The following is a 19,324-nucleotide window of genomic DNA, read 5'->3' on the forward strand; positions in this document are numbered from 1 at the left end:
ATAGGAAAAAGAAAAAAACTCCTCAAGCATATAAACCAAGTCACAAATAAATAATGGATGAGAGAGAGTTTGTATATTGGGTGGCGTAAATACAAGATTCTTCCATGAGCTAAATCACAGGTTGGCAACTACAGTTAAGCCAAATCTGGCCTCTGATCTAAGTCATACATTTGTATATTCAAAGTTTTTTTTTAAAAAAATCAAATATATTTTAGTTTTTCAGTCAGAAGAATAAAAATGAGAAAGAAATAATTCGTGTAGTATACTCAATGATTAACTTTTCCAGATTTTGCTTCCAAATGAAGGCTATATAGGTGGACTTCCAAAAAAGAGGGAAGGCATAAATAAAATAAGCACATAAATAAAGAAAAACTGGAGTATTCTTTTAAAATAGTACATTAGGATAGTTGGGCAAAGTGTGTGATAAGCCTTATTTGACATTACTCAGCACTTATAAAAAAGTATGAGCTTACTTTTCCAGGAATCGTAAAACACATTTGCTGAATCATTCACTAATTCTACTGGCGCCTCTGGAGACATGTGTCAAATATTTTGGAGTTTTCTAAATCCAGGTTCAGAAAGGTTAAGTAGCTTGCCAAGCAGCACAGCACAGCACAGCTCAGCAAATTACTGGAAAGAAAGAAAGAGAGAACTCCGTACTTGAATCTTGGTTGAACCCGCCCAGAAGGGAATTAAGAATTTTCCCTGGAACCTTTCCGTGAACTAGAACTTTTTTCATATTTAGGAAGGAAAGGGAAAAACACTAGCTACCACCTGGAAAATCTGTGTTACTGACAGGCTCCACAGGATGAACTCTGCCTTATCGGTAACCCTTATCGGTAACTCAACCTTATCGGTAACCCTGGATTTAAAAAGATTTTAGGACTCAAATCAAGGAAGTCAAAGTCATTCTGTTCTTATAATTCAGTGTGTCATCATTTTGATAAAAAGCAGCCAACAGATTCTCTCCTTTTACTAATGGCAATTTATGTCTTAAAGAAACAAAGACCGAAGTGAGCGGACTTGAGTCTGTTTCCCTACTTCTCTGGGGTGAACTGAAATGGAAGTATTGGCAATGCTTTCTGCCTAACTGCCTTCCTCCACACACACAGCTCCCACCCCTGGCAGGCATGGGAAAGAGGAAAAGCCAAGTACTGTGCTTTTTTTTGTTTTTTAAAGTCTAGCTTCAGCCTGATTTTATAAAGAGTTCTGGAACATGAATTGTACCCCACAGCTTGTCCTGCCCAGACACAAAGTAGTTGACCTATAGTACCCCCACATCAGCCGGTCACTAGCTACGGGCTGCCTCGGGTAGGGTGGCATTGCCTTCTAGAAATTCCAAGCAAGGTGGCTTCTACAGGGTGTGGTGGCTCCCATCAGCCAATGGCAATCCTCTGCTATTATTAGCAGCTGAAGCAGAGTTGCACTGTCCTAGTGAAGAAGGTCTGTCCAGGGCACCAACAGCATCTATACCAATAGCCAAATACCCAATAAACATAAAAGCATGTCTATGCTCATTAGTTACAAGATGAAAATTAAAGTCCAATAAGAGCACATTTTCCATAGGCACTTGAAACCCATGTATATTCTGCAATCATTAGGTGTAGGGTTCTATTAATCAATTAGAAAGTCCAGTTAATAGTTGTTCGTGTCTATCTTTTCTGCTTTGCTGTTTACTTATTCTATCAATTACCGAGAGGGGATCATTAACATCATCAATTATGATTGGGTGCTTTTTCTTTTTTTTTTTTAATTTTATTATGTTATCTTAATCACCATACATTACATCATTAGTTTTTGATGTAGTGTTCCATGATTCATTGTTTGTGTATGATTGGGTGCTTTTTCTATTTGGCTTTTTATTTCTGTCATTTTGGCTTCATGTACCTTGAAGTTCTGAGATACATACACATTTAGGACTATATGTTCTCGGTGAATAGACCTTTTTATCATTGTGACATGTTTTTCTTTATCTCTAACAATACTCTTTGTTTTAAAGTTTACTTTGGGTGATATTACTTGATTAATCATTTATTCATGTTTCCATGCTTTTTATTAAAAGAGAGAAGGCCAAAAAGAAAAGGAATCCTTTATATTTTTCTCCATGTTGTTTGGCTACCTAGGGAAGAATATCTACACCACACTGACCCTGTGCAAATTGCTGCTCTCGATGTTTCACCTGAAGAAACTCACAGAGGCATTAGATAATAACCTGTAAGTCCACTTTCTAGAAACCAGAGTACGTGTGCTTCCTTAGAATTGAGTCTATTCTATTCTCAGTTCTACTTATGTATACAGTATCCCAAACTTTACTTATTCTTCATGGTTCAGACTGGATCCTGAAACATCATCTGAATACATAGTCTCAAAACTCATAATTCAAAATAAGACAATTGTAGGATTAGTATTTCTTTTCTTTCTTTTTTTTTTTTTTTTTTTAGAAAACTGGGTTTTGGAGGGAAGAAAGTGAGGGTGGGAAGGCTGTGTCTCAGCCATGTCCTACACAATATAAACAAATGTATGTCTCGATGAGTTATTTCCACTTTGTTTAATATCGTTTTATAAAAAGCTTGATAATATTCAGACTTGTTATACTGGCCCGGCACGCATCCAGGTTTTCTAATGATGACAGGGCATGTGTCCTCCTTTTAAGTACTTTGTAGTTGTTATAAAACTGTATAAATAATAGATTTCTAAAAGCAAATTTATGTGGTACAATAATTCTAGGGTGTGTTGTTTTTAAAAAATAATGTTGCTTTGACAGCATTTTAATGCTGTTTTTGCTCTGACAACTTTATTTACAATAGATTTGACTTTGTACACTTATATATTTGTCAAAATCAAACCCGAAATCAGAACCTGGGTTTATCCAGGTTCCTTCAAAACTACACTAGACACATTCCTCATTAGGCATCTGTTTACTCCAAAACACACACATACACAGGGGATAGAATTAGATAACACTTTTTTGGCTTACTAAATGGGTTAGACTTAGTAAATATAGTACTCGCTTTTCAACTGATTCTGCCATCTGTCAGCAAACTTATTGTTTTTAGCAGGGGTCTTTCTTGTGATAATTTACAAGTTGTTTTTCTTCCTTTGTTCTTTTCATGAAGATACACGTCCTTAAAATTTAAGGGGAAATAACACATAAAATAAATGTATCCACAAAACAGAAACAGCATAGACCAAATGGCCACTGGAGAGTTAAAAGGTGCATGAAATGTAACCGCAGAATTTTTTTTTTTTTTTTAATGGGGATGGAAGGTGAGTGAGACTCAGTATTCTGCAGGTGACGTCTCAGTCTCAGCTCCAGCTGGGATGCATCTGTACAAGAGAAACAGCACACAGTGGAAGGAATTCTTTTCTCAGGAAAAGATGCAGAACAGGGAATCCCAGGGGCAAGGGAGTTTCCAGTAAAGCCATCTCGTTCTGAATTCTGCCCCCTGCCAGGATCATAGCAGCTACCTTTTGCATAGTGCTCGCCCAAAGCTTATACAAGGAGGCTTTACTGTATTTCGTGTCTGCTGCTGCCTAACTGCATGCCTTTGAGAGGTTACTTAGCCTCACGAAGCCTCAGTTGTCCTGAGAAACAAGTAAATACCATTGTGTGTCTAGTATGGTGCCTGATATTTATTCTGTGTTCACTACTTCTTGGTCAGAGCTAGGTTTTACATATCTTCTTTTGAAGAGACTGAGTGCCTCGGGAGAAGGACTATGTCTGCTTCACGTTTAGAAGTCTGGTGCCCTTCCCAGTGCCCAGAACATAATGGGCAGCTGGTAAATGTTGGTTGAATGAATTGGTGGATGAATGGGAGATTGAATCCATAATAAATCTATCACATCATTTGTATTTGATTCTCAAAGCAACCGTCTGAATTATTATTTCCTGCATATTACAGACGAGAAAATTGAGGCCCCCAAAAGGTCTGTGACTTGGCCAAGCATACAGAATTAGTCAGCAAACTGAGACTCAAAATCAAGTCCGATCATTACTTTTGTTACAAAGGAGAAGTTCTTGACACGGTATCAAGGGTGAATGAACATTTAACCCAATTTAATCCATTTTTCTGGTTTATATCCACAATTTTAAACATTTGCTTATGGGTTGATGCCTTTATAATTCACAAAATAACTAAGCTTTCATCTATACGGTTTGAGAAATGTGAGGTTTTGTTTCAGACAGCAGAGAGAAAAATGGGAATATTTTTGGACATAGGTATTTTCTCCTTTTCATGACTCTAAACTTAAAATGTAGTCACACTACATCCCCTAAAATCCCCTCCCTGTTCTGTCTTTTAGGAAATCCACAAGTAGAGCCATTACTATTTATTGTCTGCTACAAGAATTGTACATTATTTCTATTCCCTACAACAACTTTAAAGGTTAGGTATTATTACTCACAGCTCATGAGTGAGTAAACAGAAATTCAAAGAGGTCAAGTCACTAACTTCAAATTTGCCTAGGGAGTGCTAAACTGAACTTGACCTGAATTTTAAGGATGCTTTACTCCATGCCAGTGCTTTCAAACTGTAATGTGCAAATATCAGTTAAAAATGCAGATTTGATTGTGTAGATATGAGATGGAACCAAAATCCTGCATTTCTAACAAGCATCTAGTTGCTGTCAAGGGAGCTATTCCACAAACCACACTCTGAGTAGCAAAGCTCTTTACTACACCACCTTCCCAAATTCAGACACGCCGGCATTCACCTTTATTCCTTAACAATCTCATGGCCACAGTTCTTCTTATAAGGCTAACATTTTGCTTTCTTAGCATATTGGTCTTTCATATATTACCCAAGTAACATTTTCTGCTTTCTGTTCAGGGTTACCTCAGTGTAACAGAAATTTTAGAGCAGCTGCTGCTGAAAACCTCCTTGTCCTCCATCTCATCAGCTTCCTTAAATCCAAATATTGTATTAAGAATCAGCAATTATGCTCATTAGTGAATAAAAGGAGAGAGGGGAATGAGAGAAGTGATAGTTAACGTAGCGGAGGAAGAAGAAAAAATATTAAGCACTGAAATGGAAAGCCTATAGCCTAAGAAGGAAAAAAAATAGAGGCAGATCTTAGAAAGTCACTCCAGGGAAATTTCTGGGGAAATTCTATGCAGGAGCAAAGAAGCATGACAAGGAAAAAAGAGGAATAAAAAAGCTATAAAGGATATTTGACATCACAGTCTTAACTAAATGGTGATGTGCAAGTGAAAATCAACAGAGGCTAAATATTTAAGCATAATGACTGCCTAAAAGTGATTAGAGCAAATGGAAGAAGAAGCCATACATTTTATTGAAGCTGTTGAAGGAAATGAGACAGGAGATAGCAGAGAAATCACAAGTGGGGGCAAGGTATCACGGAATGAAATCAGACGGGATAAAGAAAGAAGACTCATGAATCAAATTTCGGCATAGACCATGAACTGAAGATCAAATCAAACAAAAAGGCAAGGAACTGATAATAAATCTAAATGGTTATGGGCCAAGTGAAGAGTGGGGTGGAACAGGAACAGAGAGAAAGGAGACCAGCAACAGAAGCAAAATTCTAAGGGGAGAATAGTGGCTAAATCAAATACAGATAATAAGGAATCCTATGTCTTTTCATTCTACCTATATATACATGAGAACGAGTGGCCAAAAAACAACCTTAAATATGGAGTTTTGTTTAGAAGAGAAGCACACATAGTCATGGGTGAGATTAAAATGATAAAGTAAAGCAATCAAGGTGCACGCAAGGTGCCTAAGGTCCAGAGGAAATATCACAACAAGCCTGTCTTCCTCCCATCCTCCCTGCTCCCTTTCCCTCCCCAGCCACCCCTTTCCCTTTCCCTATGGCTTTGTTTCCATGGAAATCTATGAAGGAAAGTAATGTTTTGATTGCAGGTGGGAAGTGCTTGGGGGGTCATTTGTTCACTGATATCAGAACCCATGAAAAGAGATGCAGTTTAGTAGATGAGGGGAAGGGAAGGCAGAGATTTACGCAAACAGGGACAAAAGCAAATTCTACCAACCAAATTAATTTTATTTGTTATAAGAAAGTATGTAAAATTTGAGTTATATGTCCTATGCTTGATCCGAATTGTTCATATGTTTTTCAGATGCAGTTTAATATTCAAGAGTAATAAACTCATTTTTTGAACCATTTTATTCTTTTTTTTTATTACTGACGTACAGGTGACACACAATGTTACATTGGTTTTGGTGCACAACATAGTGACTTGACAAGTTTATACATCATGCTCTGCTCACCACAAGTGTAGCTACCATCTGTCCCCATGCAATGCTGTTACAATACCATTGATTAAATTCCCTCTGCTGTACTTTTTATCCCCATGTCTTCATTTCATAACTGAAAGCAGGCATCACCCACTCCCCTTCACCCATTTTGCCCAGGATCTCCCCCACCAGCAACCATTAGTTTGTTCTCTGTATTTATGGGTGTTTCCTCTTTGTTTGCTCTTTCATTCATTTGTTTTGGGGTTTTTTAGATTTACATATAAGTGAAATCATAGGTTATTTGTCCTTGTCTGACTTATTTAACTTAGCATAGTACCCTCTAGGTCCATGTATGTTGTCACAAATGGCAAGATCTCATTTTTTATGCCTGAATAATATTTCATAGTATATATACTATAGCTTTATCCATTCATCTATTGATGGATACTTCAGTTGTTTGCCTATCTTGGCTATTGTAAATAATGCTGCAATAAACATAGGGATGCACATATCTTCTCAAATTATTGTTTTCATTTCCTTTGGGTAAAAACCTTGTAGTGGAATTACTGGATCATATGGTATTTTTATTTTCAATTTTTTTGAGGAAATTCATACTGTTTTCCACAGTGGCTGCACCAATGTACATTCCCACCAACAGTGCATGAAGGTTTCTTTTTCTCCACATCCTCACTGACACCTTATTTCTTGTCTTTTTGGTTCTAGTCATTTTGGCAGGTGTGAGGTGATACCTTGTTGTGGTTTTGATTTGCATTTCCCTGATGATAAGTGATGTTGAGCATCTTCCCATGTGTCTGTTGGCCATCTATCTGTCTTCTTCAGGAAAATGTCTATTTAGATCTTCAGCCCCTTTTTAATTGAATTATTTGTTTTTTTGGTGTTAAGTTGTGTAAGTTCTTAAATATTTTGGATATTAACCTTTTATTGGATATATAATTTACAAATGATCTCCTTCTCACTAGGTTACCTTTTCATTTTGTTAATGGCTTCCTTTGCTGTGAAAAATTTTTTATTTTGGTGTAGTCCCATAAACTAATATTTTATTGAGCACTTGCTATGTACTACTCAACACTGATTAAATTTTTCACACAACATCTCATTTGTTATAGATGAGGAACAGGAAGTTTAAGAATGAAAAATGCAGTTAGATTGAGTTCAGAGTACAAGTGTTTTGTCTCTTAAGGGAGAGTGTATAATACCCTTGTTCTTATTAAAGAGGTATCCACCACAAAAAGCCTTGGGTACTCAGAGCAAATCATGACCAATGGCCTCTTTGGGCAGGATTTACCTTTGGAACTCCATTCAGTCTTCTTTCCTCCCTCAGTGGCATTCTTTCCAGTCTTTTCAAGTACCCAATGCCTAAACTTTTCTTCTTCTATCTAAACAGAGACAGAGGTGATATTATCTTGAATGGTCAGAAAAACTAATTGTCCATTGACACTCAGTTTCACAATGAAAATTCAGATATCCTGATTCCCAGGTAACTTTCTTTTCTATCATACCGCACACAGTTGATTACTATAAGCCAGATTCGCCCAAACCCAACCCAATTATGCAATTCTATAGATATTTTCTAAGTGCCTATTGTGTACTAGCCCATCTGCTAGTTGCTGGGGATGAGTAAATGTAAGTACGTCCTTAAGGAATGCAGCCTCCCCTACCAGAGAAAAATGCAGACAATAATTACAATATTGAATGATAAGTTTAATGATGAGGTAGCCCAAGGGAAGCATAAGTTCCTGAATCTTCGAAAAAACAAATGCTTCAAGTTAGGAAATCCAGAAAGGCTTCAAGCAGCATTTGAGAATAGGTAGAGAATGGAACATTTGAGGTAACATTTTAAGTAGAGTATGTAAGTAAGTATGAGCAAGATATGGAAAGTTCCAGATATGTGTAGGAAGTGGTCCAATTTCACTGCAGGACAGGGTGTATGCAGAAGGATAATAGCAATGCTCAAGAAAAGAATTGAGAGCTACTTATGGCCTTCACACCAGGCTGAGGGATTTGTGTTTCATGCTATATGCTTGTTCTGAGTGTGAGGCCAGGATGATTAGTGCATAAAATATTATTTTGAAGACCACACAGATGTGATTTTGTGTAACATTTAGCCATATGGAGAGAACACAATTCCCATCCTTGGAATTACATTAAGGAGAAAGTTTCCATTAAGCATTAAGAGTTGAAACACCTCTTTGAAAATCATTAGCATCCCTCTGTAGCAAAAAAAAAAAAAAAGTAAGGATTTTAGGATCAAAGTTTTTAGCAGAAATGCGTCTAGAATTTAAGAATCTGTTTTGTTCAAATCCTATTTATCTTAATAGCCATCTTCTGTTTATGGCAACTGATACTGGTTTTTCTGCTATAGTATTAGCACTGGTTTTTTCCTAATTATTAAATAGATCTAGTTTAGTTTTTAAAAGTAAGCATTAAAGAAAATTCTTGATTAAATCACAGTGAGGCAGAATGCAGAAACAGGGGGAAAAAAAAAAAAGATGGAAAAAGTCCATAGGCCAATTGTGCCACATCAAGGAAGCCATCAGAAACCATTTCAAGGAAGAAATGAACAATGATGTCAAGTGCAATACAAGGTCAAAAAGGACTTGTTTTTTCAAAGGGCACTGTTGACCTCTGAGAGCCTTTCACAGTAGATGTGGATGGAAACAAGACTAAGCAAGAATTAAATTGGCAGTGAAGAGGTGGACATGATCTAGATAGCCATGAACCACATTTGGAAGGAAAATATGGCATTATAGAGTGGGAAACCCTTCTCATATTATTTCTGGCTTGGCTGAATTAATACTCACTGTGTAAATCTGGGAAGACATTTACTTACCTGACATTCAATTTTATGTTGGTGGTATTTTTTTTAAATGTAATCTTTTCTTGAGTGGAGCTCTTAAATATAGAGAAAACATTTGTATTGATTTGAACACAACTTCTACCGAATCCTATGTCTAAATATGCCATCAATACATTCACCAGTAAAAAAAAAAAAAAATCCATGAGATGAGTACTATTATTACTCTCATTTTGAAAGTTAGAAAAAATGAGAATTAGGAAAGTTAACCTACCTAGGTGACATTGACACAGTAGAGCCCATATTTCATCCCCAAGCTATATTCGGGAGCCCACACTCCTGATGCCAATGTGTGTCGTCCCTGTAAGCTGTAAAAAGTAAGTAATAATAAGCATAGAATATGGTTTGTCCAAGATGAAAGAATCAGTTCCAGAAATATGTTATAACTTCAAAATTGTTCTCTCATTACATAACAGGTCTTATAAAGGAAAGTAACTTACTTTGGTTAGATACCCTATACTTACCAAGTACTAGAGTATCTCTTTATCAAATATGTTTTTTTCTTAAACTTCCTCCCAGGCCCAGCTCAAGAACCACATCCTTCATGAAGCTGCTCCTGACTCTTTTCCTTTTCTAAATGTCTACAGTATTCATGGGCCTTGCCCCACCATAGCCCACGTGGTACATATATTGCATTTTTGTGTATGTTATGCCTCCTGGAAATCATGTAAAATTTTATATGAGTACTTAATAAATTATTTAATGGAATACATCAAAGATCCAACACCAAATTAAAAAGTCCACACCCAAAGTAAAAACTCAAAAATCCTTTATCCAAGCCTTCATTTTATACTCGGCTTGATACTCATGCTCTTAGCTCTCTTAGTGTTTCCACATCCAAAGCCAGGCTGCACTGAATTCTTTAAAACTGAAGCAAGCTTATTCAGTCAGCTATAAATATAAATGTTTACTGGAACACAAACCAGGAGGAGCCTATGAGAAAAGTAAAGGGAATAAAGCTTTTGCAATTCTTTTTCTTCTGCAAGGCTCATTTCTCAGAACCAAATATTTAAATAGTATTTTAACTGGCATTTAAGCTAGCCAGGTTTAACAGTTCTAAAGATAGAAGAATACTATACTAGTCCTAATAAAAAAAAAGAGATCAGCATGGAATGCTCATTAAAACCCAAAGTCACCAGCATGACTTTTCTATTATCTACAGTTCTTTCTTTTAATGCTTATTGTGCCAATTATGACATCACCATGTATGGATATGCTCGTATGTCTGTCACCTCTGCAAGTAGGGAAGCACCTCCCAAACATGCAAAGGACTGTGTCTTTGCATGTCGAAAGGTTAGTCTTGAATGGTTGTGTCCAACACTGACATTGGCTCCCCATCAGACCCTTCCTGGACGGTAACAATGGCTAACATCCTCTTAGTGGTTACCATGAGTTGATCTCTATGTATCTCTCTGTGTAAGCACAAATTCACTTGCCCCTTCAAAATCCAATTAAAAAAGTGACTAATCATTCCCATTTTACAGATGATGCAACTGAAGCACAGAGAGGTCAAGAAAACTGTCAAGGCAGAACCAGCATTTGAAAACGGGCTGTCCTGCCCCAGCCTGCAAACTACATCACCACACAACGATGCCTTAGTCACAGTAGCGCCGGGGATCAGAAAAAGTGGGCAGAAATTTAGAAGTCTGAACTAAAACCTCTGTACTTTTAATCAGGGCCTCAGGTCATTCTGATGCAGATGGTCTGAGAATCATATTGAAAAACACACTTTTAGGTAATAGTCATAGAAATATTTTTAAGAACTGGTTTTTGTTTACTGTTTATAGTTCACCAAACATTTCCATGTATGTTATTTCATCCTCATAACCCTGCAAAGTAGCTATTACTGTTTCCTATGTTTGTGAATGAGAGAGAAAAGCACATCTCAGAAAGCTTACCCATGACCACACTGCTGTCAAACATAGATTTTCCAATTGTAAACCCTGTGCTCTTCCCATGACACTGACCCCCTAACTGGCCTTCCTGCTTCTGCTTCTGCTTCTGTCTCTCTCGAGCTCATAATCCACACAATAAACAAAGGATCTTTTTAAAGCATAGATCTCATAAATGTCATTTCCAGTGGATCCTCATTACATGTGGGGAGAATCTAACTCCTTTACATGGCCTGCAAGGCCCTTCGTGATGTGGCCCCACCTGTCTCCCTGACCTAATCTCCTACCCTCTGCCCTCCCGCCTATACTCCAGCAAAGATGCTCTTTCCTTTCTAACCCTCTCATGTCAACTTCTTGAACCTGTGCCTTTTACCAGTTACCTGGACTCCCTCTGAAGACCAGCACCCCACTTTTTGAAACAAGCCCTCATCTCTGTGCCATCACTCTCATACACAGCCCCATGCCCTCGCCCCCCATGCCCATGGTTGAAATCATTCTAAATAGAGAATGCTTTGATGAAAGCATGCGCTTTGCCCCCCTCCCCTTTTCCAGTCCCATCTCCAAAGAAACAAATTTAAATCGAGGCAACAAAACTAATTAGAAACTACAGAATGAGAATCCAGCATGCCCTTAAGATCAAAGTAATGTCAGAGAATGTAAACTTTAGAATTACTCTTTATTTGGTAGTAACGGTGGGGTGAGGAAGTGGAGGGAGTGAGGAAAGGAACCTTCAGAGTTGACTCCATATGATCTCAGAGGAAATGCTTCATAATGAGCATCCCAAACCAACAAAAGTAGAAGCCTATTAATCAAGATGAAGCAGCAAGTGGCCAAACAACCATTATTTCCCTTCCAGACATCTCACTGGTTTGGAGGTCAAATATCTATTCTTCATCTAGCATAAAAAGCTGCCATTTGGGGGAGGTTGGGTATTTTATTATTATTTTGCTTTGTTTTGCTTTAAGACATCTGCCATTTCTGCGAACAAAGATTTTTGTTCTGTGGTTCCTAATAAGCTTTGCAAGGTGGTTTTCCTGGCATATGAAGAATTCATTTGAATAATAAAGGCTCATATTTATAATTACATTGAGTTAAATAGATTTGCTTAGCTTAGGGTTTGGGGTTATTCATAAACAGATGTGAGAGTCCAGAAAGCCTCTGTAATTTCAACAATCTCACTGCTCTGGGGGTGCTGAAGGGCTTAGAAGCCTGAATGTGAGTTAAAGAAGCTTTCCCCAACTCCCTGAATAATCACCACCATACCTCGACCTGAATCTACTTCTCTCAACCCAATACTATTCATGCTTACTAGCCAGTTGCCAGTATGAGGGCAATGAATGAGCCTGACTCTAAGCTGGGAACATTCACTCCCTAAGCATTCAGGGAAGAGCCTTTTATGAAATGCTTTGCTCTGTTCTCAGAATATAGTCTACAGTCCTATTTGAAGCTGCTGGTTTCAAAAGAGTGGTGAAAAGAGGTCCCCCATCCAAGTAGCACCTTACGGTCTAGACCTTCCCTGACAGCTATCTCTTTTCTTGAAACTAACCAGCCCGTGAGCCATCCCTCAGATACTCGAGAGGTGCTGGAGTTAATTTGGGGCCACATTTAGAAACCTGCAATGTGCTTCCCTACTTGAAAACACACTTTTGGGGCAATGGAATTCTTGGCCACTGATTTTTCAGTCCTTGCTGAAGTGGATCCTCTTTTACAAATAAATTCCTACATGAAACCACAATATATAAAACAGGAAAAAGCCCAGCTGCTCTAGTTGAAATATCATTTATATAGAGGCTCCCTAACTGTCCTAATAGATGCTTCATCCAAAACCTAGAATCCCCTGGACACAGTCTGAAGACGTTGCTCTGACAATTTGGCCAAACCTCTTGAGTGTCAATCAGGACTTCCTTCATGCGATAGCTAACACATTAGACCTCTGTGGGACATGAAATAAACTCTGAACTGTGATCTTTAAAGCTCTGATAATTTCTCAAGCCAAGTCCAAATTAATCTGGGTAGTGGGTTTACTGGTGTTTCCCAAAAATTCATGTACATTCCAAACCTCAGAATATGACGTTACTTGGAGGAAGGGTCCTTGCAGATATAATTGAGACAAGGTTCAAGATGAGATCATATTGGATTCCACTGGGCCCTAAACCCAATGACAGTATCCTTTTAAGGCATGGAAAAGGAGAAGAACAAGGACATAAAGAAGAAAGCATTGTAAAGACAGAGGTGGAGATGTCTGTAAGCCAAGGATTGCCATCAACCACCAGCAGCTATGAGCAAGCGATGAGATGGTTTCATCCTCACATCTTCCAAAAGGACCCAACCTGCCAACACCTTGATTCTGGACTTCTGGCCTCCAGAACTGTGAGACAATAAATTACTTTGTCTTCAGCTACCAAGCTTGTGATAATTTGTTACAGCAGCCCTAGGAAAGTAAAGTGCTCTGTCTTTCACTTAGTAGGCAAATATTTGCAGAAGGAATATTTGTTGAGTGAATATAATAAATCACTTCAGTTTGATACAGCAGCTGATGAAGGAAAATCTTTAGCAATAAGTGTTTGAGGAGGAGAGAGAAGCTTATGACGGGGGCCAGAAGAAAACCATTTTTCCTTTGACTCTATTCTGAGACAAGACTCAGGCAGAGCCTCCGAAGGACCAAATGAGGGTGTGGTTCATGGACAAATAACCATCCAGGGAAGACCAAACAATGACCATCACTTCTGACTACCTGAGGAATAAGAGTAGCTCGCCAACACTTGCTCAAAGATGCCCTGGCACAAGGAGGAGCCATTCTTTTTGTCCTGGGCCGTTAAAAAGGTACAACTAGCATACATAAAAAAAGTGGGTATTGGTAAAGTATTTTATAAGATTTAGGTAAAGATTATTTTAAGGATATTATTTCTCAATAGACGTCAGTGTTAGCTCCAAAGTTCTTACGGTTTTTCATATTGTGTACCATATAGCCACCTTGGCTTTTCTTTCTTTCTAATCCATGATCATCAGGTTATTTTGGGCTCTGCCTCGTGGGCACCCTTGTCACCCATTCTGTGCCTCCATGCTCTTCGCCTGACCACGGTGTGATTCCGATGCAATATATCTAAGGACTAAATTTCTACTCACTTAATGTCCCTGAGGAGTTCTTGAAATGTAACGAAGTAACTGCTTTTGCTGTAATTTATGCATACACTTATATACTGAACCGTAGTTTAATCCAACTCCTTTGCCTTGTGTAGTAGAATAGCAATATCTAATGAAAACATATGAAGTATGTGTTTTGTAATTACCCCAGACAGCTCATTTTGGTTTGCTTCCTACTTAATCCTGAAATTCCTATCTTCCTGCACTGTAAACACTTTCCTTCCCTTATCATCAATCTCAGTTATGTAAATGAAGCGGGGAGGGGGGCAGTGGCACAATTCCTTTTTTTCTGGATGTTATCAAGGGCCCTATTCTTCGAGAAACAGCTGACAAGGGCACCGCTAAAAATGGTCCTTTTGTTTGCTGGAAAGGCTGAAGCAGACCTGAAGGCGGGAGAACTTTGCCCAAGCACTGGAGGGGCGCTGCCGGGGCCCATGAATGCCGATGTGCATTCGAGCTGGAAATCCCCCCTCCTGGTGCTGGCAAGCCCAGCGGCGGCCCTGAACCTCGCTCACTACTCTACTTGCCACAGGGCACGCGTGGAGAAAAGCCATCCTAATAAAATGACTTTCATGGACTGAAAGTAAATCTCTGGTTGAGTTCAGAGTGTCCACATAGGGAATGGTCCTCTGACTGCCGAAATAAGCACCCCGGCCATCAGAGAACCTTGAACATCCTGCTACGTACCTGTTTGTCCTCTGTGGCGATCTAGATTCACTGCTGGTTTCCGGACCACGGGGAAGGCAGGGGCAGTGCAGCAGGTCTGCCGAAAAAGAGACGCTTCCCTTTAGATTTTCAGTACTCGTTTAAGTGTCTCTTCCCTTTTTTCTTTTTATTCGAATGATTCCTTTTCTGTCTATTCCTTCTAAGGAGGAAAAAATAATATTTCCCATTCTTCACTTTCACTGCCCCAGAGGCTACAGATGGAATACACAAATCATGAGACCAGGGAAGAACATACTAAGAGCTGAAGCCAGATATTCTCAGTACTGGCTGACTGGGATCAGAAGCAAGTTAAACAATCTCGGAAGCTTCAGGCTTCTCATCTGCAAAATGGAGATGATGCTATCTACCATTTCAGGTTGCTGTGAGAACAAAAAGCATGGCATAGCCCTAGCACTCCAAAAAAAAGTTTTTCCCCTTCTTTCTTTCTAAGCCATTTTCTTTCTACCAGGGGAGACATTCATTTGTTTGATAAACATTTATGTAACACTTATTTTCTAACAGGCACTGTGCTGGAATCTGAGATAGAACATCTTATACAAACTATATTTGCAAACTCTATGTACTCAAAAAGAAAAGCACAGAATGTGCTGGGATCATTGATGAGATGAAGACAGCACAGAGAAGGTGGGGAAGCATTCCTCACAGAGAGTGTGGTAGGCATTTATAAAGGTCTACAGGCTGAGAGAAGCAAAGAATTTGGAGAACTGAAAGGCCCTCCCTAAACTATCCAGGGCAGGAAGTTGTCAGGCTTATCATTAAGATCTCCAGAGAAGAATTTTACACACTTTCCCTTGACAGCCTAGTCTAGTGTTTTTTGGGGTTTTTAGTGGGGAGGGAGAATGGGAGGGGGGAGGGAGTGGGACAATATAAAATTACAGGAAACTTGAAACTTATAACTGTTCTTAGAGTATATCCCCAGGTAATATGTGGCAGTATGATTTGAATCATTAATTTGTGTTTTATTCTCATTGCATTTCCTCTTTTCCTGTTGAATGAAGTAGTTAGGTCCTTATACTCTATTACTGCATTGAAGGTCTTTATCTCAAAGTATAATAAAAATTTACTGGGATATGAATTCTGGAAGACTGAACAATTTGAAGGGACTATGGTTGTGGAAAACAGATAGAGGTAAATGTAGAAGAAAGGTCAGGAGGAGAAGGAGAAGAAAGTGAGCATGAAAAATCTTCTAATATCTAAGATGACATTCTCTGTCATCATGGAAGAAAGAAGATTTAGTTTGCTTCAAAAAAAATAGAGGAATGTGATTGTTTTTGCATCTTCAGATTTGTAGAGTAAGATTCACACACTCTACTTACTACAATGAGGAAATCATTGTTTAAGTTGAAGATCTTTTGACATATCCAATATCTAGAACTTTCTCTCTGATGTACAAAGGGGACCCTGTGTTGTGTTAAAGTCAGCACCATTGTAGGTCTATGTTAGAATACTTCGAGAGCTATAAGGTGGGCAATAGGCCCTGCCAGGCTTGCTGTCCTCAGTCCCCCCCTGGATACCTCATACCCACAGACTGATCTTCATTACAGGGATGGCATGACTAGTCATTACATAATTTGTGGATAACTGAATAAGATGTAATTCTCATACAATCCAGGTACCTGAATGTCTATTCTTCTTGAGATATAAAACCAGTCTATTAATTCACTATTCTGTGTTTTCTTACGTGATGGCCAGTCAAATGCAACCAGAGGAGGAGACACAGGAGAGGCTAAGGAAAATGTTAATTGTAGTCACAGGTTCTGGAGAGGGGTGCCTCCATGCCCGGCAAGCTCAAAGGGGAGGCACCAGGTTTTGGTCAGGTGACAAAAGCAAGGGGAAAACTGCAGCTAGAGCCTTTATTGGGGTTTCTGAGGGAAAGGCAAGGTAGGGCAGAGAAACAGATGAAGACTGTCTAGTTTGAATCATTTCAGGAAGCTCTAAAATATAGGAGTGGTCCCTAGGTGCCTGGTACCTCGCCCTGGGATGATTAAGGTAGAGGACTCTTCCCTCCTAGGGTGTATGGGCCAGACAGATGAGGTGTGGCTCTAGATTGGTTAGTTGGCTAATCAAGGGCATGCCTTGCTTTTTCTAAGAACTGGCTGTTCCAGGGAGGACCAGTCTCTCCCTAGTCAGAAAGGCTTTTTAAGATCTCAAAAAACACCATAATATACAGAATACAAAATATATATATATAATACATTCACTGTGCATGTGTAAAACTCACCTTCTGTAAAAATTCATCTTACATATGTAAAACTCATTTTACTAGATTTTTTTAGCATTGTTTAATTAATGTTTACTGCATCACTATTCATCACTTCGTGAGTGACATTTTGAGAATTGCCCGAGTCGTCTGATTGTCAACTCTGAGACGAGTATGTTCTATTTTGAACCTCCCAGAGTCCATTCACCCTTTTGCTTGGCTTTTTCAACATTCAGGCATCGGTATCTCACCCTTCTAGCACGTGCACTGACCCCACCTCCACCTCCGTGTGCGGGTCCTGATTGGCTCAGCCAATCAGCACTCAAGTTTCATCCTCCTGGCCATGGTGATTGGTTCAGAGAATGTGACCAATTGGACCAATCAGACACTTACTAAGGGTTTATGTTAAGAAGTTTACTTGATCCCCCAGGAGAACTTGTGCTAGACGCTGTGTTTTCCTGCTGGACCTGAATAAGGAGCAAATAATTCCCACTGGTTGTGGGCAGCCAGCCTATGATTACAGAAGACAGGAGAGAAGGGAAGAAATGTGTTCTTTGGGGGTCATTGTTGATCCGTGGGATTAATCTTCACCTATTTCAGGACTTTTTGTTTTATAGGACACCCGCTCCCCCGCCCTTGCCCTGCCTTTTTAAAAGTCAATTGGACTCAAATTTTCCATTACTTGCAATTAAAAGCTATCTGGCACAAGGTCCTTGTTTTCTTTCTAAATTCCCTTTATTTTGATTTTGGTGTTAAAGGAGAGAAGGCTTACTCAATTTCTTCTCTTTTGTGTTACAGTAAACAAAACAGGTGAATTAGGTGAATTGCAGCTTTACTAGGCAATGAATTTTGAATAACATAATAGCAGCCTTTAAGAGGAAAAGTTGGCAGCAATGTATAATTATTATATGTGAAGCAAAAATATCCAATTACACAATTTTATACACACACATATTCTAACTTTGCCTCCTTCCGTTTGTCCTTGTGCAAAGACTCCCCTGGATTTCTGGGACGACTGTGCCAATGTCAGCCTCCTTGACCGAGCACAGCATTCTGGTCCCCAGCAGAGCTGAAACCCTGGAGCCCTATCAGGTCATCTCAGCACTCAGGCCATGGTGTTTTTAATTTTTTAATTCCCTCCTCATAGAGGAGAAAAGCAGGGAAAGACAAGCCCCAGAGAATGAGAAAGGGGGAAAAAAAAAAAAGGCACAATAACTAAGTAAAAGAAGAAAATAAAAGGTCAAATAAAAGGTCAGAGAAAATTATTTTTTAAATGTCATTCTTCACAATTTCTTTTGTCCTTTCATATCCTCAGTTTTTTATAAACTAAGGAGAGAAAATGAAAATTAGTTTCATTAGATACACCACTTTTGTTGGACTCAGACTTGAGTTGATCAAATGAGGCAGCTGAACTGAGAATGAATCTTCCCTGTGATTAGCTCGTACTCTTGAAGTAGCCAGGCACCTGTGAGGATAGGGGGTGGAGAGAAGATAATAATTGGGCTCTCATCTTTTATAATTATGTGTGTTTCAAGTGGCTTTGAACGGTGGGGTTTGAGAAGACTACTTAAAGGGAAATTCTGTGAGCACTTCAGTCATTAGCTCTGGTATTCAAAAGGAAAGAGGAATAAAATTTTGAACAATAGAAGACTTGAGAAACAGAGACCCCAAAATAATAATGTTTACTGAAAATTAGGACAATTGTTTGTTTATTTCACATCTTATAGCATCTTTATCATACCAAATAATTACCGTAGTTATTGACAAGACACACTGCAAACTGTTTTCTGTCCTTTGTATTCAAAAGCCTCTGAAGTTTCAGGAAAAGTTAACAGTTTTTTTTTCTTCCCCTTTTTATATTTAGTTTTTCAAGTAAATATGAACAGTAAATGAGAAGATTCCAATGTGCTATTTATGTATGTGTGGATCATGAAGGAACATTCACAAAATATCAGGTGTTCTAGAAATTTTATTTTTTTTTTTAATGTAGAACTTTCCCTACGAGTCTGTTCCTATGTTTAGTCTTACCTGTTAGATTTGGGTTCCTAAGCAGAATATAAATGAATTTATTCATTTTCTCCTTGATATATTGTCTGTAATTAGAATATACTTCTACAAATGCTTATTGAGAGGTGCAGCTTAATCAGGGCTTTGGGGACCAGACAGCTCTTCTACCCCTTATTAAATGGGAACAATTACTGTTTTCCCAACATAACCAGTAACTAGTAATAATTTCTATTTGAAAGATACATTGATAAAGCAAGATCTAAAA

General features: G+C 38.6%; 1 long non-coding RNA gene across 2 annotated transcripts in view; it reads right to left on the reverse strand.

The window, feature by feature from the left end:
- LOC145720937 (uncharacterized) overlaps positions 1 to 19,324 on the reverse strand; it is a 112,177-nt gene that overhangs the window by 16,236 nt on the left and 76,617 nt on the right. Inside the window, exons 2-4 of one of the 2 annotated variants that reach the window (XR_014144291.1) lie at positions 14,814 to 14,889; positions 9,305 to 9,398; positions 7,522 to 7,612 (exon numbers count right to left, since the gene is read on the reverse strand). This is a non-coding gene — a long non-coding RNA (uncharacterized LOC145720937). Of the gene's footprint in view, positions 1 to 6,525; positions 7,613 to 9,304; positions 9,399 to 14,813; positions 14,890 to 19,324 lie in introns of those variants that run through there. The other variant, XR_014144290.1, reaches the window with a different exon arrangement.

This window comes from Leptonychotes weddellii, chromosome 4 (genome assembly GCF_054177405.1).
Source record: "Leptonychotes weddellii isolate Sample4059 chromosome 4, ASM5417740v2, whole genome shotgun sequence".
Classification (NCBI taxonomy): domain Eukaryota; kingdom Metazoa; phylum Chordata; class Mammalia; order Carnivora; family Phocidae; genus Leptonychotes; species Leptonychotes weddellii.